The 18,244-nt window shown below is 49.1% G+C and overlaps 1 protein-coding gene across 5 annotated transcripts in view; it reads left to right on the forward strand.

Annotated features, from left to right (window-relative positions):
• Positions 1-18,244, forward strand: part of Rbp (RIMS binding protein) — a 419,392-nt gene that overhangs the window by 69,428 nt on the left and 331,720 nt on the right. The gene's annotated exons all lie outside the window — the stretch shown is intronic.

Below are 18,244 nucleotides of genomic sequence, written 5' to 3' on the forward strand. Positions count from 1 at the left end.
GATAGCTCACCTGATGGTATCAACGTCTTTCTTCTTCACTACAATTACCCCCTGCGAAAAAGTTGAAGCCATCCTGGCGATCTAACACGTGGGGACAAGCGGGTCAAAGTACGGCTTCAGACGGTTTACGTGAACGATATCACGTCCACGCCGACGACGGTCGCTCGGTGGCGTGAGGGGTTCAATGGCGTAGTTCACGGGTGAAGTACGCTCGACCACGCGGTAGGAACCATGATAATTGGAGAGTGGTTTGGGTGATACACCAGGGGCGCAGGGCGGTACATGAAGCCATACAAGTGCTCCAGGAACGAACGTTGGTGCAGAACGATGGTCGTCGTCACGGATCTCCTTCTGGCGCTGTTGGTCGAATGTAGTAAGCCGCTTGGCTAGCTTGCGGCACTCTTCTGCGTAACGAGCGGCTTCCGAGACAGGCTTGTATTCGGAGGGATCTGGCGAGTATGGGAGTAAAGTGTCGATGGTGTGTGATGGTTCGCGACCGTACAGGAGAAAAAATGGGGAAAACCCTGTAGTGACTTGCGTAGCGGTGTTATACGCGTATGTCACAAATGGGAGAACGAGGTCCCAGTTTGTTTGATCAGAAGCGACATGCGTAGCGAGCATGTCCCCCAGAGTACGATTAAACCGCTCAGTCAAGCCGTTCGTCTGTGGGTGGTAGGCTGTACTCTTCCGGTGAACCATATGACACTGTTGAAGAAGTGCTTGTATTACATCGGAGAGGAAAACAGGCCCTCGGTCACTGAGGAGTTCTCGAGGAGGACCATGACGAAGCACAAAACGATTGAGTATGAAAGTTGCGACGTCTTGTGCTGCAGCTGTGGGGAGAGCAGCAGTTTCAGCGTACCGTGTTAGATGATCCACTGCCACGATAGCCCATCGGTTGCCTGCCGTTGTTAATGGGAGTGGTCCGTAGAGGTCAATTCCTACACGGTCGAATGGGCGGTCTGGGCATGGAAGTGGCTGCAATGAACCTGTTGCAGGATGTGGCGGGCTTTTCCGCCGCTGACATTCGTGGCAGCCGCGAATGAACTGGCGGACGAAGGTAAACATTCCGCGCCAGTAATACCTTTTTCGTAAGCGCTCGTAGGTCTTGAAAACACCGGCGTGAGCACATTGCGGGTCGGAATGAAACGACGCGCAGATGGTAGAGCGCAGCGTTCGGGGAATGACTAGTAGCCATTTCCTACCATCTGCTGAATAGTTGCGCCGGTACAAAAGGCCATCCCGAATACTGAAGTGCGGAGCCTGGCGGCGCAGGGTTCGAGTGGTTGGAAGTGTCGGTGCCTCGGATAACGCGTCAAGAAGCGAAGCGATCCATGGGTCATTGCGTTGTGCAGAAGAGATGGTGTCCTCGTCAAGCGCTGACAACGTGTTGTCCGAGGAAACAGATGCGATGTCCGGGGATAGGGGAGATCGTGACAGTGCATCAGCATCGGCATGCTTGTGGCCGGAACGATATACCACGCGAATGTCATATTCTTGAAGCCGAAGAGCCCAACGGGCAAGACGACCTGATGGGTCCTTAAGCGACGATAACCAGCATAATGCGTGGTGGTCCGTTACTACATCAAAAGCACGGCCATAAAGGTATGGGCGGAACTTGACAAGCGCCCAAACGATCGCCAAGCATTCCTTCTCGGTGACGCTGTAGTTTGATTCAGCCTTGGTAAGAGTTCTGCTGGCGTAGGCGACGACATACTCGGCGAATCCAGGCTTGCGTTGCGCGAGAACCGCACCGAGGCCGACACCACTGGCGTCGGTGTGGACCTCAGTTGCTGCCGTAGGATCGTAGTGGCGCAGTATTGGTGGCGAAGTGAGGAGACGACGAAGGGTACAGAAGGCTTGGTCACACTCAGAAGACCATGCCGAAATATCAGTGGTGCTGCCTATAAGTTCGGTCAAAGGCGCAATGATAGAGGCGAAGTTGCGCACGAACCGGCGAAAGTAGGAGCATAACCCCACGAAGCTCCGTAACTGCTTCATAGTCGTTGGTTTGGGGAAGTCGGCGACAGCACGTAACTTAGCCGGGTCTGGAAGTATACCGTCCTTTGATACGACGTGCCCGAGAATCGTAAGTTGGCGAGCAGCGAAGTGACACTTCTTGAGGTTGAGTTGGAGCTGAGCATTCTTCAGGCACGTGAGAACGTGTTTGAGGCGCTCGAGATGTGTTCTAAAGTCTGGCGCAAAGACGACTATATCGTCGAGATAGCAGAGACAGATTTGCCATTTCAAACCCCGAAGAACCGAGTCCATCATACGCTCGAAGGTGGCAGGCGCATTGCAGAGGCCGAAGGGCATGACATTAAACTCATACAGACCGTCCGGTGTCACGAAGGCTGTTTTTGGTCGATCGGCATCGGCAAGGGGGACCTGCCAATACCCTGAGCGCAAATCTAATGATGAAAAAAACTCGGCACCTTGTAAAGTATCAAGGGCATCGTCAATCCTGGGTAAAGGATACACGTCTCTTCGAGTGATCTTATTTAGGCGCCGGTAATCCACGCAGAAGCGAACGGAACCATCCTTTTTTTTAACGAGCACTACAGGTGAGGCCCATGGACTTTGGGAAGGTTGAATGACGCCACGTTGCAGCATATCGTTCACCTGTTCGGTAATAACTTGGCGTTCCGTCACGGAAACACGATATGGTCGCTGTCGTATTGGCGCATGGGAGCCGGTATCGATGTAATGTAGAGTGGTAGAAGTGCGGCCAAGTGAAGGTTGAACAACATCGAAAGATTCGCGGTACTGGTACAGCAGTTGGAGGAGTTCAGATCGTTCAGATGGTGACAGTCCGTCTGCGATCGCCGCATCGAACACTTTTGAAGCCTGTAGATGAGAGTGGTTAAGAGCACTGAGGGCGGCGAGGTCACTTTGGGATGATTCTTGCGGCACGGTAAAAATTTGTCCGTTATCAATGGGCTGTACGCATCCAAGAGACTCGCCTTTAAACAGTTTGATGGTATGCGGAAAGGGATTGGTAAGGCAGAGAGCACTGGCTCCATTAGAAATTGAGAGGGCTGAATAAGGGAGCAGAAGTGGTTTCCGACTTAGAAAGAGGCGTGATGGCTCGAAAAATGCTACTTCATCACGCATGCCGTCGGAGACCACAGGGAGCAAAGCAGCTGTTGTCGGTGGAATGTCAGTGTCTTCTTTGACAACTAGCTTGTGCGCGGCTTGATTAGTGTGGTCGTAGGGCTGCTCGAAGAACGGAAGCAGTTCAAGTTCGGAACGGGCACAATCTATAACGGCACGATTACGGGATAGGAAATCCCAGCCAAGTATGATGTCATGAGAGCACGAGGAAAGGACGATAAACTCAACAATGTAGTGGTCCTCCGCAATTTTGAGTCGGGCAGTGCAGGCGGCTATAGGTCGAACAGGTTCTCCATTTGCTGCACGTAAGAACATATCAAGCGGCGTGGTCACCTTTCGGAGCTTGCGGCAAAGTTTGGCGTCTATAACAGACACAGCGGCACCGGTATCCACAAGAGCGTATGCATGGGCGCCGTCCACAAAAACTTCGACGATATTTGACGGCAAGGTGCGAGGACTTGAACATTTCGATAGCGCAGTTCTTGCCCCTTGAACTGCGACGGCTAGTTTCCCTCATTTTGAGGGGCTGGTCGTGGACGCATGGGTGACAAGGAGCGTCGATTGGGTGAAGGTGAGCGACGAGACGAAGTTGCCGGATAGTCACGGGAAGACATGTTTGACTGACGATCCGAACTTTCATAGCCAAAAGGTGGTCGGTCCATGTAATTGCTTCGTGGTCGGACGTCTGTGTAGGCGGGCACGCGACGACGGCAGTATCGGGAGATATGGCCAGGTCCGCCGCACGCAAAACAAATCGGCCGGTTATCGCGCGTTCGCCAGGCATTTGCAGCAAGGGGCGCCGCCCACGCTGCATACGACTGAGTCGAGGCTGTGGTAGCGAGGGGAGGAGCCCATGCGACGGAAGACTGAGTAGTAGCGGTGACATGCGGCAGTCCATTGAACGGCGAGGGCTGGTGTGGGTGCTGCCTCTTTACTGCGTCAGCATAAGTAAGGGGCGCGGCGACAACTTGCTGCTGAAAGGGCACTGGCATAGCCTCGGCAATCTGGTCCTGAAGTGCATGTCGGAGCATGGGAGCTAACGGTGTCGGTCGTTGCTCTTGCTGCTGCTGCGGGAGCTCTTGGTGCTGACAAAACGGCAGGAGGGAAAGCTGACGTGCGACCTCCTCACGCACAAAGTCCTCACGCACAAAGTCTAGAAGGCGGGAGTGGTCAGGTACGACGTCCAGGGCAGCGAGTGGTTGGTTAGGCTGAAATGGACGACGGGTGAGAGCTCGTTGCCGTCGCAATTCGTCGTAGTTCTGGCACAGAGTTACCACTTCAGACACCGTGCAAGGAGACTTCGCCAGGAGCATTTGAAAGACGTCGTCATCAACACCTTTCATAATGTGCTGGATCTTGGCACTTTCGCTCATTGCGGCATCGACGCGCTTGCAGAGATCGAGTATATCTTCAATATAGGCGGTAAAAGTTTCGCCAGGTTCTTGTGCCCGTGAGCGCAGGCGTTGTTCGGCGCGCAACTTCCGCACGGCAGGGCGACCGAAAACCGAGGATATTGCCTGCTTGAAAGTGGCCCAGTTCTCGAACTCGGATTCGTGGTTTGTATACCACAGTTTCGCCACATTAGCCAAGTAAAAGTTGACGGTGCTCAACTTAGCAGCGTCATCCCACCTGTTTGGTCCACTGACTTTTTCGTAGGACGACAGCCAGTCCTCGACGTCCTGGTCTTCGGCGCCCGAAAAGATCGGGGGGTCTCGCTGGTGAACCGGGCCGGGGCAAGTAGGAGCCGCGAGAGGTGCTGTCTGTTGGGCAGCGTCAACTTGCATGGTCGACGGCAGCGTGCGGGATCGGAGTTCCAGGGTGTAGGTGATGCAGTTACCCAGCACGATCCACCAAATGTAAAGGGGGTTTATTGAAGGACTGAGCAAGCGGGTGGTAGCTCTGAAAGGAACGCAGGCGAACCCAGATGACGGTGCTTGACCGCCGATCTCGTGCCTTCTTCTTGTGCTGATGATAGCTCACCTGATGGTATCAACGTCTTTCTTCTTCACTACAATAATAATAATAATAATAATAATAATAATAATAATAATAATAATAATAATAATAATAATAATAATAATAATAATAATAATAATAATAATAATGTAACAATTATTATAATTAAAAGTTCGCCCTAAGGCTTCGATAATCATGGACCTTTTGCGTTAAGCAAGGAAAGAGATGTAAAAATGATATTTTTTATTGTGTTTGTTCCCACGTAACAACTAAGATTCGCAATAAAGATGAGGTTGGGGGTGTAGTAACTGGCAGCATGTGAGATATAGCGTGAACGGTCAACATAGTTTTAACTTTCACCTAAATTTGCACGTCTGACCTTTCGTTCGATCAGTAACTGAAACTGTTTAGGTATCGAGACATTTAAGCCGCTCAAACGGGGCAAGGTTACACGAGTGGCATAAAGCCAATCTTCAGGACGCATTTAGAGGTAGGAAATAGATTTCCTATATTCCTACCTCCAATGCTGAGACGGCGCACGCGCCATTTCGACTTACGTATGCCTGTTCAATCTGAAAACAATTGGCTTCTCCGCACGAACACGCGCAGTGAGGTGAAGCCATCCTTGGTGAACATGTCGGAACAACGTTCGGCTCCACGGTCTTTGTTTTACAGCTTCTTTTTAAATATTCAAGATGACTTTCTGTTCCGTTACTTGGTAGACAGTGCGTGTTGTCCAAACATGGCCTTGCGACTTGTTTCGACTGTACTATTGCTTTAGCAGAGGCCATCTACGAGATAGTTTCTCTTGGGCGATAGGAGGTATCATCTCTATGTGATTCATGGACAGGTATTGTAGGTGTTGAAATTCTGATGCTAAGCTTTTGGGGGGTAATCAAACTACTATCTGCTGTTATGACACATGCAATAATTACATTTGTGAACTGATAATTCAGTAATGTTGTGAATTACTGCAAGCGAGTAATGGCATGTAGCGTGTAACAGGATAACCACTGTTCGTCAAGAATAACTAACTTGATTCCCAGAGAAGGCAAGCGGGTTAGGGGGAGACATAAAGTTAGGTGGGCAGATGAGATTCAGAAGTTTGTGGGTATACAATGGCAGCAGCAAGCACAGGACTGAGTTGACTGGTGGAACATGGGAGAGGCCTTTGTCCTTCACTGTACGTAGCCAGACTGATGATGATGATAATGAAGATGAGAAACACTTGAGACGTGACTTAAGTATAGCACATCCACGTCGCCTAAGAAGTAGCATAAATATATAAAAATAGGGGGAAGTCAATCTGAGCCTAAAACTTCAAGCATAGGAATTAGAACTAAGATATCTGAGAGTTCAGTATATAGTGCTGTAACTGAAATGCACATGAGTTGTGCGTGAATGATGCACTTCTGTTGCAGTAAATTTCAATTAACTTTATAACCTTTCAGTAGTAACAGTTGTGTCATATCAATACGTTGGACCAAGTGTAAATTGTAAGGCAATTTAATTACACCCACCACTTCGAAAAGTAATCAGTAATGTAGTTTAATTGAGATTTAGCAGTAATATTGCTACCTCTGGTCACGGACTTTGAATAGCGCCTTTTCGGCATGCTGCATGGCATCGTGAAGACTAGTGCGATGATAGAAATATCGCAGTCGGGCGTGCTATGAACCGATAATTTTCGATGCGCATTCGATCCGCCGTGCTCAAAAAGAAAAAGAAAAAATCAGCCACGTGACAGTTATATAAGCGCACTGTAAAGTGAATAGAAAACCTATTATAAAATCGCTCGAGGGTCTGTCTGTAGCACGTTATAACGGACGGTCCTGGCGTGTATGAATTAAATGAAAGTCGACAATCGTAATACACGTCAGCTGCAACGCGCATGCTCCGAACGAGACGTTTCGTAATGCGCGTTCATTTCTGAATACTGAAATCCGTGTACTATAGGGAAAGCGATGTTGAGGACATGCAGTCTTTCGAGAATAAAAAAAAAAATGAAAGATATATACGCCTGAAAGGAATATGGGGCTAAAAACTGTTTCTAAGCTACCCTTTTTGTGATTTGTTCAACTGAACCATGCATCTGGTACGCGCGCTTGGCCGAATCCATTTCATCCATGAGCGTGCGTCGTTTCGCAAGTTCGAATGCCGTCTGCCGGCGCGCCAGTCTTAAATCAGCTGCGTTCGTATTACGACTCCGTCCTCTCCGCTGTTACATTTACTGCAGCCTCTTTATACGTAATGTTTCTGTATACACCGTACGGGAAAAAAAAAAGGAAAGAAAGAACCTCGCGCTTATGAAACGCGACACGTCGTTCGTATTTTCGTTTTTCGGCCTCAGTAGTACGTTTATTATATATTATAAGGTGCAAAGTCGCTTGGCCACATGATTTAAGACCTCTATACGACGTTGGCGCGGTCTGCTATGAGCCTGCCACATTATGTACGCATAGCTTGCTTTTACAAGTTATTTTCGCTAGTCGCCACGCTCCTATTCACATAAGCCGCTGCGGTGACATAGTGGCGATTTATAGTGGAGGTCGGACTTCCATTCCAGCCAACCTCTGTGTCTCTCTATGTCTAATTTTCGCATCCCCCCCCCCCCCCACACACACACACGGTGTTTCACCTAGCGAGAATCGAGAATGATAAAAAAAACACTCAACCACTCGTTGGGGTTGTTTTCTATATATTGCACTTAATTAGTTAAACACGAGATCACTTACACGATACCTAATTTGTTCACATTAGGGCTAAGTGTGTTTCGTTAACATTTGTAGAGGGCATTCCAAAACAAGTGTTACAATGTTTTTCGTGGCAACGCGCATATTGCGGGGTAATGTATTGCTGCCTTAAAAAAAAAAAAAAGCCTGTGCCATGCGAAACAAAACCACTTGACCGCGCTCCCGAGCTACCGTTTTGCAGCGCTCTGTACATCGTATCGCCAAATTAAAGGACGTAAGTTCTCTTATGCAGGAGGACTTGCTGTTGGGGCAGTCGCTGTCTGCTGATCATACAATACAGGCGCCTGTGTTGTATGTCTGCGTGTATCTGCATTCCAACTTTTGCGCTGTGATATGACGATCAACGTTCCTTTTTGTATTCCACTGAGATGACGCAAAGGCAAACCCAATTTTCGTCTTTGTATCCTCAATCGCTAGTATATATATATATATATATATATATATATATATATATATATATATATATATATATATATTGTAAGCACATTCCAAGCATTTGATCGTTCTCACTTGCACATACCCATCATCATCGTTCTCACTTGCACATACCCATCATCATCGTTCTCTCTCTTGGTGTGGTTCTGAGCCGAGCGAGACATCGCAGAATAAACGCTTCTGCTCGCCCTGCCTGCTCGCCGTACCTAGTCTGCCTGCGTCTTTCAGAGTGGTGGAAGTGCCGGGGTAAGATCCCGACGTCCTCCTACGTTCATTTCCCACCTGGAGCTCCGATCTGGTCGCCGATTGCACCCAGCCACCCACACAGGTATGCAGACATCGGACCTAACGCCTAGCCCTAACGCTACAGCCCCTACGCCGGCGGCTGCCCGCTCTTCATCTACTGTCACCAGCCCTCAGCGCGAACCGCCCGTGTTCGCGGGTCTTCGCGGTGACGACGTCGAGGAATGGCTTGACCTTTACAACCGTGTGGGTTCAGCCAATCGATGGACCGAAGCAGAGAAACTGAGCTACCTTCCTTTCTATTTGACCAGCGTAGCCAAAACCTGGTATTTTAATCACGAAACTGACTTCGTTGATTGGTCGACCTTTGCCAACAAACTGCGACAAATATTCGGATGCTCATCGGGTCGTTCCGAAGCCGCGAAACAGAAGCTGGCTGTGCGTCTACAACTGGCACATGAGTCGTACACTTCGTATATCGAGGATGTTTTGGCCCTCTGTCGCCGTGCGAATAAAGACATGACGGAAGATGAGCGCGTTCGCCACATCCTTAAAGGAATCGGCCCAATCGCATTCAACGCCTTGGCTGTTGGCAATCCCGCTACGGTTAACGACGTCATTTCGACATGCCAACGCCTTGACCAGTTGCAGTCCCTTCGGCTTCAACAAGACAGTGATCCACGCCTGATGCCTCCCTCTGAATTAAAAACCCTTATCCGCACAATTATCCGGGAAGAACTTCGAGACCTTGAACAGCAGCGGTCCACTGTCGCCTCCGCTCCGTCTCCACCATTCGACCTGCGGAATCTTGTTAAGCAGGAGTTAGCGGCAATGGCGACACCGACATCCCCGGTCGCTCCGCCAGCACGCCCGATGCCCACATACGCCGATGTGACGCCCAGGTCGACACCGGCAGCACCGGTTGTTCAAACGGTAATGCCCACATATGCGGAGATCGCTGCGATTCCGCCTGCTCCCGGGGCATCTAGCTCTACGGATACTGCTAGTAGCCATTTGGCTGCTATGCGAGGTGGAATGACTGCTGCACCCTTGTATCCTCAGTGGCGTCAATCCCGTCCTGTTTGCTTTTACTGCGGTATACGAGGCCACATTTCTCGTTACTGCCGTCGCCGCCAGCAAGAGGAACGACGAGGCTATGCTGAGTTCGAACGAGACCGGTTCCGAAGACCAGATCTTTATGCTCCAGACACCTACCCGTCCGCGCAGTACCGGTCTCCGTCTCCTCCAGTGTCCCCTCGTCAACATCAGGAATACCGCTCCTCCAGACGACGCTCTCCATCGCCCTATCGCCGCTCCGCATCGCCACTTCGTCCAATCATCTCCCGTCCTGTTGACCAATCTTCGGAAAACTAAGGATTGCAGTTTTTGGAGGGAAAACTGCGTCCCGTCGACCAACAAAAATACCTCCTGTTCGCCCAGCTAATATGTTGTCAGTGACTATTGAAGGTATTCCTGTGCAAGCTCTCGTTGACACCGGTGCAACCACTTCTGTTTTGCGTAGTGACTTGTGCTCGCGCCTCCGTAAAGTCAGAACGCCCTATGTGGGACCTGTGTTGCGTGGGGCAAATAACGTGCTGATTCAACCTGACGGACAGTGTACGGCTCGTGTTTCTATTGATGGTATACGTCACCACATCGAGATGATTGTGTTGCCCACGTGCATTCATGAACTTATCCTTGGTTGGGACTTTCTGCATTCTGCTTCCGCTGTTATATCCTTTAAAGAGAACGTCATTCACATAACGGATACAACGGATGCGCCCATTCCAGTTTCATCACCCTCGATCTCCAACTTGGTCATTGTTGAAGACTGCGTCCTGCACCCTGGTCACGAACACGTGATAGCTGTCGCATCTACCCAAGTAACCGACGGTGATGCACTTGTGGCTCCTTCGTTTCGCTGCACCTCCCGTGGAATTCTCGTCGCCTCTTGCCTCCTCCGGTTTTCCTCTGGCTGCGCTTTTCTGCCCGTTTCTAACACAACTGCAGAATCTGTGCTGCTGCCCAAGGGAATGACAGTGGCAAAGATTGACTTCTCTCCATTGACCTCCATCGCGACACTCTGCCCGTCTTCGTCACCAGTACCAGCTCCAGGTTCACGTTCTTTCCCTTTTCGACCTGTCATTGGTTCAGACCTCACACCAAAACAGTCTGAAGCACTATTGGCCCTTTTCGCTAAGCACAAAGCCTGCTTTGATAGCTGTACCACAACACTGAGTCAGACTTCCGCGGCTGTACATCGCATTGAAACCGACGGTTCTCGTGTGATACGCCGTCGCCCATATCGGGTTTCGCAATCAGAGAGAGAAATAATTGAAAAAGAAGTGAACGAGATGCTATCGCGAAATATAATACGACCTTCTTCGAGTTCCTGGGCATCTCCAGTCGTTTTAGTTAAAAAGAAGGATGGCTCTGTTCGTTTTTGCATTGACTACCGCGCGTTAAATAAGATCACACGCAAGGACGTATATCCTATGCCTAGAATTGATGACGCTTTAGACACACTGCAAGGGGCGAACTATTTTTCGAGCCTTGACTTACGATCAGGTTACTGGCAAATCCCCATGAACGAGGCTGACAAAGAAAAAACTGCATTTGCCACACCGGACGGCCTTTATGAATTTAATGTAATGCCATTCGGCTTGTGCAACGCTCCAGCCACGTTTGAGCGAATGATTGATACTGTTCTTCGTGGCCTAAAATGGAAGACCTGCCTCTGTTACTTAGATGATATCGTTGTTTTTTCAAGTACCTTTGCCCAACATCTTCAACGATTAGACGAGGTGCTACAATGTCTCTCCAAGGCTGGCCTTCAGATAAATACAAAGAAGTGTACATTTGCCAGCAAAAGCATCAAAGTCCTCGGTCACGTCGTTTCCAAAGACGGAATCCAACCAGATCCCGAGAAGATCGCAGCTGTGCTACAGTTCCCTCGACCGTCCAACCAAAAGACGTTGCGCAGCTTTCTTGGTCTCGCGTCCTATTTTCGTCGCTTTATACGCAACTTTGCTACCTTAGCGGCTCCGCTAAATAAGTTATTGGCCACTGGTGCTCCTTTCTCATGGTCCAACGACTGCGAATCTGCATTTGAAATTTTGAAAGAACGCCTGACTTCCGGACCAGTGCTGCGCCACTTCGATGAGAGAGCGCCTACCATACTCCATACTGACGCAAGCGCACAAGGCATTGGAGCAGTCCTTCTGCAGCGTGATTCCACCTCTAAAGAGCAGGTTGTGGCCTACGCTAGCCGGACTCTGTCAACAGCTGAGCGGAATTACACCATCACGGAGCAGGAGTGCTTGGCTATCGTATGGTCGATACAGAAATTCCGCCCGTATCTCTACGGTCGGCACTTCACCATCATCACCGACCACCACGCACTCTGTTGGCTTTCATCAATGAAGAATATGTCAGGACGTCTTGCGCGCTGGATACTGCGCTTACAAGAGTACGACTTTACAGTTACGTACAAGTCTGGCAAATGTCATCATGATGCCGACGCGCTGTCCCGGTGCCCACTTTCGCTCTCTCGTGACAATACGTCCACCGCATCGCGTTCGAATGACTCTGACACCCAGCTTGCCTCACAACACGTATCGCTCGCATCGCTGGATCCAATGCAGCTATCTTCGAACTCCGATTTACGTTCACTTCAGCTGGCAGATTCCTACTGTCGGTCTTTCATTGATCGCCTTCGCGGTGTCACTAAACCACCCAACAGCCGCTTGCGACGCCAGCTTCGACAATTTCGCCTTCAGGACGGTGTGCTTAAGCGCTACATTTACCATCCCACCGGTAACAAGTGGGTGCCAGTTCTTCCCCGCTGCCTTCGTCTTCGAGTTTTGGAAGCATTCCACGATGATATTGCTGCCGGTCATCTAGGCTTCCACAAGACCTACGATCGCATCAAGACGCGCTGCTTCTGGCCTGGCTTGTCCACAACGGTGGCCAAATACGTGGGCTCGTGCGCGTTGTGTCAGCACCGCAAGCGATCCACATCCCCGCCTGCTGGTTTCCTTCAGCCTCTTCCCTGTCCCACCACACCATTCGAATTTGTCGGAATAGACTTGTATGGTCCTTTGCCGTTGACACCTTCCGGTCACCGTTGGATCGTCACTGCAGTCGACCATCAAACAAGATACGCCGAGACTTCACCTCTTCATTCTGCTACCGCCACAGAAATCGCCAATTTTTTCTTGAACTCCATCGTCTTGCGCCACGGAGCCCCTCGCGTCCTTTTGAGTGACCGTGGCAAAGCCTTCCTTTCCAAGGTCCTGGATGAAGTCCTGCAGGCGTGCAATACAGTGCATAAAACCACTTCTACATACCATCCGCAAACGAATGGCCTTACCGAGCGCTTCCACCGAACACTCTCTGACATGATATCGATGTACTTGCATCCTGACCACAAAAATTGGGATAACATTTTACCGTTTGTCACCTTCGCATACAACACTGCGGTACAACGATCAACTGGCTACAGCCCGTTTTTTCTCGTGTACGGCCGATCTGCCTCCTCGGTCTTCGACACGGCATTTTTCTTTGCACCGGCTCCAAGCAGTACCTCGCTCCCAGAAGAGTTCGCAGCCCGAGTCACACAATGCCGTGAAATTGCTCGCAAAAACACGGAAGCAACCCAAAAGGAGAGAAAACATCGCTGTGATAAAAAACGACGCGACGTGGCCTTTAATGCTGGCGATAAGGTTTTACTATGGACCCCGGTTCGAGCGTCGGGCCTTTGCGAGAAATTTCTTCACCGGTATGTTGGCCCATACACCGTTGTACGACAGACATCTCCAGTTAACTACCTCGTCACCCCGCTTCAGTCTGTCACTGACCGCCGTCTGCGCAGCACGGAAATAGTTCACGTCTCACGCATGAAGCCTTTTGTTACTCGTTCGGCCGATCTCTGACTGGCGGCCAGGTTGGCCGCTTCGCAGAGGGGGGGGAAAATTGTAAGCACATTCCAAGCATTTGATCGTTCTCACTTGCACATACCCATCATCATCGTTCTCACTTGCACATACCCATCATCATCGTTCTCTCTCTTGGTGTGGTTCTGAGCCGAGCGAGACATCGCAGAATAAACGCTTCTGCTCGCCCTGCCTGCTCGCCGTACCTAGTCTGCCTGCGTCTTTCAATATATATATATATATATATATATATATATATATATATATATATATATATATATATATATGAACCGTGGCACAGCGTTCGTGAGAGAATGAGAAATATAATTTTCATTGTTTGACGAAGGCCGTGCCACGGTAGAAACGGTAGTCATAAAGGAATCACTGTGTCTAGTACGTGTACCCGCTTCTTGTGTAATTTCGTGGCACCTAAATGATATGTGTCGCCTGCACCGCTTCACATACACAGTGAGCTCATTATGCGCACGCAGCACAGCATCTTCTCGGGTGACGAAACTGGAAAATATATGTTAATGAGTAGCCCGAACAGTAGGCGAGGGATGGTGGCGAAGAGGGAAGAGCGTCGTCGGGAGGCGATACCGTGCAGGCGCCGTCTGATGCGGAAACGCAACGAAGAAATAACGCGTTCGCTATGCTCGCCCGGACGGGCTGGGGGGGGGGGGATATCATTGAACGACCGAATCGCCGAAAACGCCGTTGCCCGTACGCGCATGTTAGCGTATACATTAGGCTGGCTCGTTCCCTTCATCTTTTTCTACATCTTTCCCCCATCTTCGCATCCACTTAAGGCGGTCTCGTCGGCCCTATTCCTGTTGAGGTAACGAGATTAGTAGGGAGTGCTGGATCAACCGAAATAAAGAGTTGGCCCCCCCATGAAGAGGCTACCGCAGATGCTTCGACGTTGATTGTATGCGTGGTAGGCTCGCGCAGTCGCGTATACTTGTGTCTGTATGCATGTGTAGCTGCGTAGGACAGAGCGCTGGTTCTAACGATTAGAGCAAACTTTGCATCGATACAAATAAGTGCTCCCTCGTTTAGTACTCGAATTGATACTTTCTCGGGGTGTATAAGCTTACGGAAAGCCCTCGGAATGTATGAATCATCAATCAATCAATCAATCAATCAATCAATCAATCAATCAATCAATCAATCAATCAATCAATCAATCAATCAATCAATCAATCAATCAATCAATCAGTTTATTATCATTTCATAAAAGGATGTTACAGGGAGTAAAATATACAGACGAGGGTCCCAAAGTTCAAGACTGCAACGGGACCCTCGAGACACTTATTTGAGCCTAGCGTAACCAGCCGGATGTGACTGTTTAGACTTTTAGGATTTTTCTTTACACCATTTGACTCTCTTATCCGCTCCCGTCGTAATTTTTTTTGTGTGGCTCAGCTGCTGACCCAAAAGTCGCGCGTTCAATACCGGCTGCTGCGGTGGTATTTGGATGAAGGTCCGTGTTGGGATGAGGTTCGTGTACTGCACCGTGCCGATTGGACATATATAGTCTAAATTTTCTGCGTCTTCCACGACGGCTTGCCTCTTACCAATTTCGAGGTTCTGGCGCGTAAAACCGCAGATGTGATCTATAGCGATCTCGTAGTTTTATACGCACGACAACTAATTCCGACCGGACAGGACGATATAATCACCTACGGCTTTACCGCCACGCGATTACCGCATCGGTATTACCTTACTACATCCTCGGTCCTAGTATACTTTATGCCGTTGCTCAGAGAGTTTTACTCGTTGACTCTCTGAGCGGGGTTTCCATGGCGTGCTGCGGTGGCACCGTGACCTGGCTGTTGATGACAAGCTCTAGCCAAGAGCATGTCGCTCTGTGAACAGGCGGTTGGAAACGCGTTTGGCCGAATCGCAACAATCTGCACCGTTATGCAGCGATTCGCAGCATTAAAGTTGTTATAATATACACAGTTTACCCTTGGAGTTGAAATCGGTCTCTAAATACCCCTTGGAACTTGGTCTACCGACACAATGATTGATTGATTGATTTGTGGGGTTTAACGTCCATGAATCACCATATGGTTGCGAGAGACGCCGTAGTGAAGGGCTCCGGAAATTTTGTCCACCTGGGGTTCTTTAACGTGCACCCAAATCTGAGCACGCGGGCCTACAACATTTCCGCCTCCATCGGAAATGCAGCCGCCAGAGCCGGGATTTTATCCCGCGACATGCGGGTCAGCAGTAGAGTACCTTATCCACTAGACCACCGTTGTGGGGCACTGACCAAATGTGTTTGCGCAAAACGCCCAAAACTGTTTCGAGCTCACTTTAAGGAAACTTTTGGTTGGGCTAGTTGGTACATGCTTACTGAAATACAAAAACGTGCGTAACATCAAGGGAGTTAATTAAAGAAAAAAAACAGAAAGGGCGTCACGCGCAACTAACTTTATTCTCGAAACATCAGCGAAATATAAAGCCTATAGCAGCACTATAGCAGTGCGCTCGCGGTCTGTCGCACGCCTTCTTTTCACATTCCACGGGCTTTCTTTACAACGTGGAAAAAATAACAGCGCGAGACGTATCGTACAGTAAGAAATTCAGTCGGTGGTTTCTGAAAGTGCTCTACATATCAGTGTTTATATTTTGAGTTTGGAGTGCATAATTAAATGTAGGTAATTAAGATATATTAAATACTTAGTATGTGGAGAAATAAAAAAATAGCCTTAGTACCTACAGGCTAGTGTGAGTAGTATGCGCTTGGTTCGATTCGCCTCCTAAGTACCTTTCACTTTTTAAATTTTTGGCTAAACTTATGTGGGACACCCTGTATAACTGTAGCAATCGTGCCCTTTCTTTTATGTCCTCAATTTTTTTGGGGGCGAAGCTCCTTGAAGCGGCACCCATTCGTCCCTCATCGTAGTCGTAGTGCGTAACCAGTCTTACGCTTTGACCTGCAAGGTGGTGCCGGTGGGAGATTTCTCCTGTGCGTTGTTGAACAATAAAAAAATTCGCAGCGTGCGCGTTAACTAAAAGCTGAATTCTCCTCTCATTCCCAATTATTAGCCATCGGCATGTACATTGAGCACTATCTGACAAGAAAAGGTTGCTACGTTGTACTCGCTGGGCGTAACCTCCTTGGTTTTTGAAAAGGTTTAGCGAGAGTTGGGCCGCAGTGCCATGAATACAGTGAACTAGTATATACCATGAACTCGAGGCGGTTAAAGGTGGGGAGTAGCCACGAAGCGCAAGCCGTAAGAGAGTGTGCGTGTGCCTCCTCTCGTTCAGTCCTTGGAATGTCGCTGGATGGCGGTGCTTCTATATGAGGAATATATGATGAAAAGATGCGTGATGGTGGTACTTGGAGTGTTGAATAGGTGGACGAACGGACACACAGACAGATGCATGGACGGACGCACGGATGGCCGCATGGACGGATGGACGCATGGACGGACGCAGGGGCGGATGCATGGACCAACGCAGGGATGGACGCACAGAAGGACTTGCGGACGCACCAACAAACGCACGCACGGACATGGACGCACAACGGTCACACAGACGCACGCATGGATGGACGGAAGCAAGAGCGAATGGACGGATGAATGCTTCGCCCCACTCTCCATCATTCACTCTGTGGATATGCTGCCATTTTTTTTACTTGGTGTTACACGTCTTTTTGTATTTCAGTACATCGGAGGATAGAGTTTCCTATAGAGGGCACTCTGGGGCTGCGATCGATCAGCGACCATGGGAATGATGGGTAGTACACACATTTCCCTAGTCTTCGTACTTGCGGGCGGCGAATCGTACTTGCGGCTTCGTTTATTGCTGTTTCGGTTTGGTTTTGAAAGAAAGATTCAACCCTTTTGAAATTTGTGACCCAATTTAGAAAGGTTAGTCTATAGGAATAAGGTGGTGAAGCGCAACCGCTGAACATTTGCTAATATTTGTTTCGTAAGAAAACAGCTCCAAGCCACACGAACACACACGGAGCCTAAAGCAGGCCAGAAGTACGAATAATAGACAAATGTTTGTACTACCCATCATTCCCATGCTCGCTGAAGCGCCGTGTGCTGCAGCTCCCATAGACACGCGCCAGAGTTTCCTCTAGTGTATATTAGAAAACTATATGACTTGGAGGGCCTATACTGCAACTACGATTTCAAAGCGTCGGTTGCATCATAATCCATTCTCTCGTGAATGGGTGAAATATCGACTACACATCGTAAGGCAATATGCGCATTTACATAGGCTCCCATTTTGTTGATGCTGTAGCAATATCAGCAACTACTTTTGCCACTGCGCTTTGTAATTAGTGGGTCTTTAAACCAACTTAGTAGTTGCACAAATCGCATATATACACACGTGGTGGCTGTATACTCCACAGGCTATATGATAATGTAATGAAGGACCAGTGTGATTTTCTGGAAGTTTAAGTAAGCTGCATTACGTGTCAGTAATAACATGTATTTTCTTACTCATGCGTGTCGAAACCAGGATACGATTACGAGGCACGCCTTAGTGGAGGGCTACATAAATATTTTCAAACTGGGGATTACTCAACGTGCAGCTTATTCTAAGTACACGCAACTTTGGCACTTCGCTTCAATCTAAATGCGCCCGTCGTGGATGGGTTCGATCTTTTCACGTTCGTGTCATTAGCCAAGAAACGCAACCATTGTACCACCGATTCGGTCCAGGGTGTATTATCTTTTGTATAAAAGATCGGGTACGTCATTACTCGTTGAGTTTGCTTAGGCCACGTCTTAATTATACAGTCCAGGGAAACAATGAGTCGTTACCATTGCTTGCGGCACG

The sequence above is a fragment of the Rhipicephalus microplus genome, chromosome 3 (assembly GCF_043290135.1).
Source record: "Rhipicephalus microplus isolate Deutch F79 chromosome 3, USDA_Rmic, whole genome shotgun sequence".
Classification (NCBI taxonomy): Eukaryota; Metazoa; Arthropoda; class Arachnida; order Ixodida; family Ixodidae; genus Rhipicephalus; species Rhipicephalus microplus.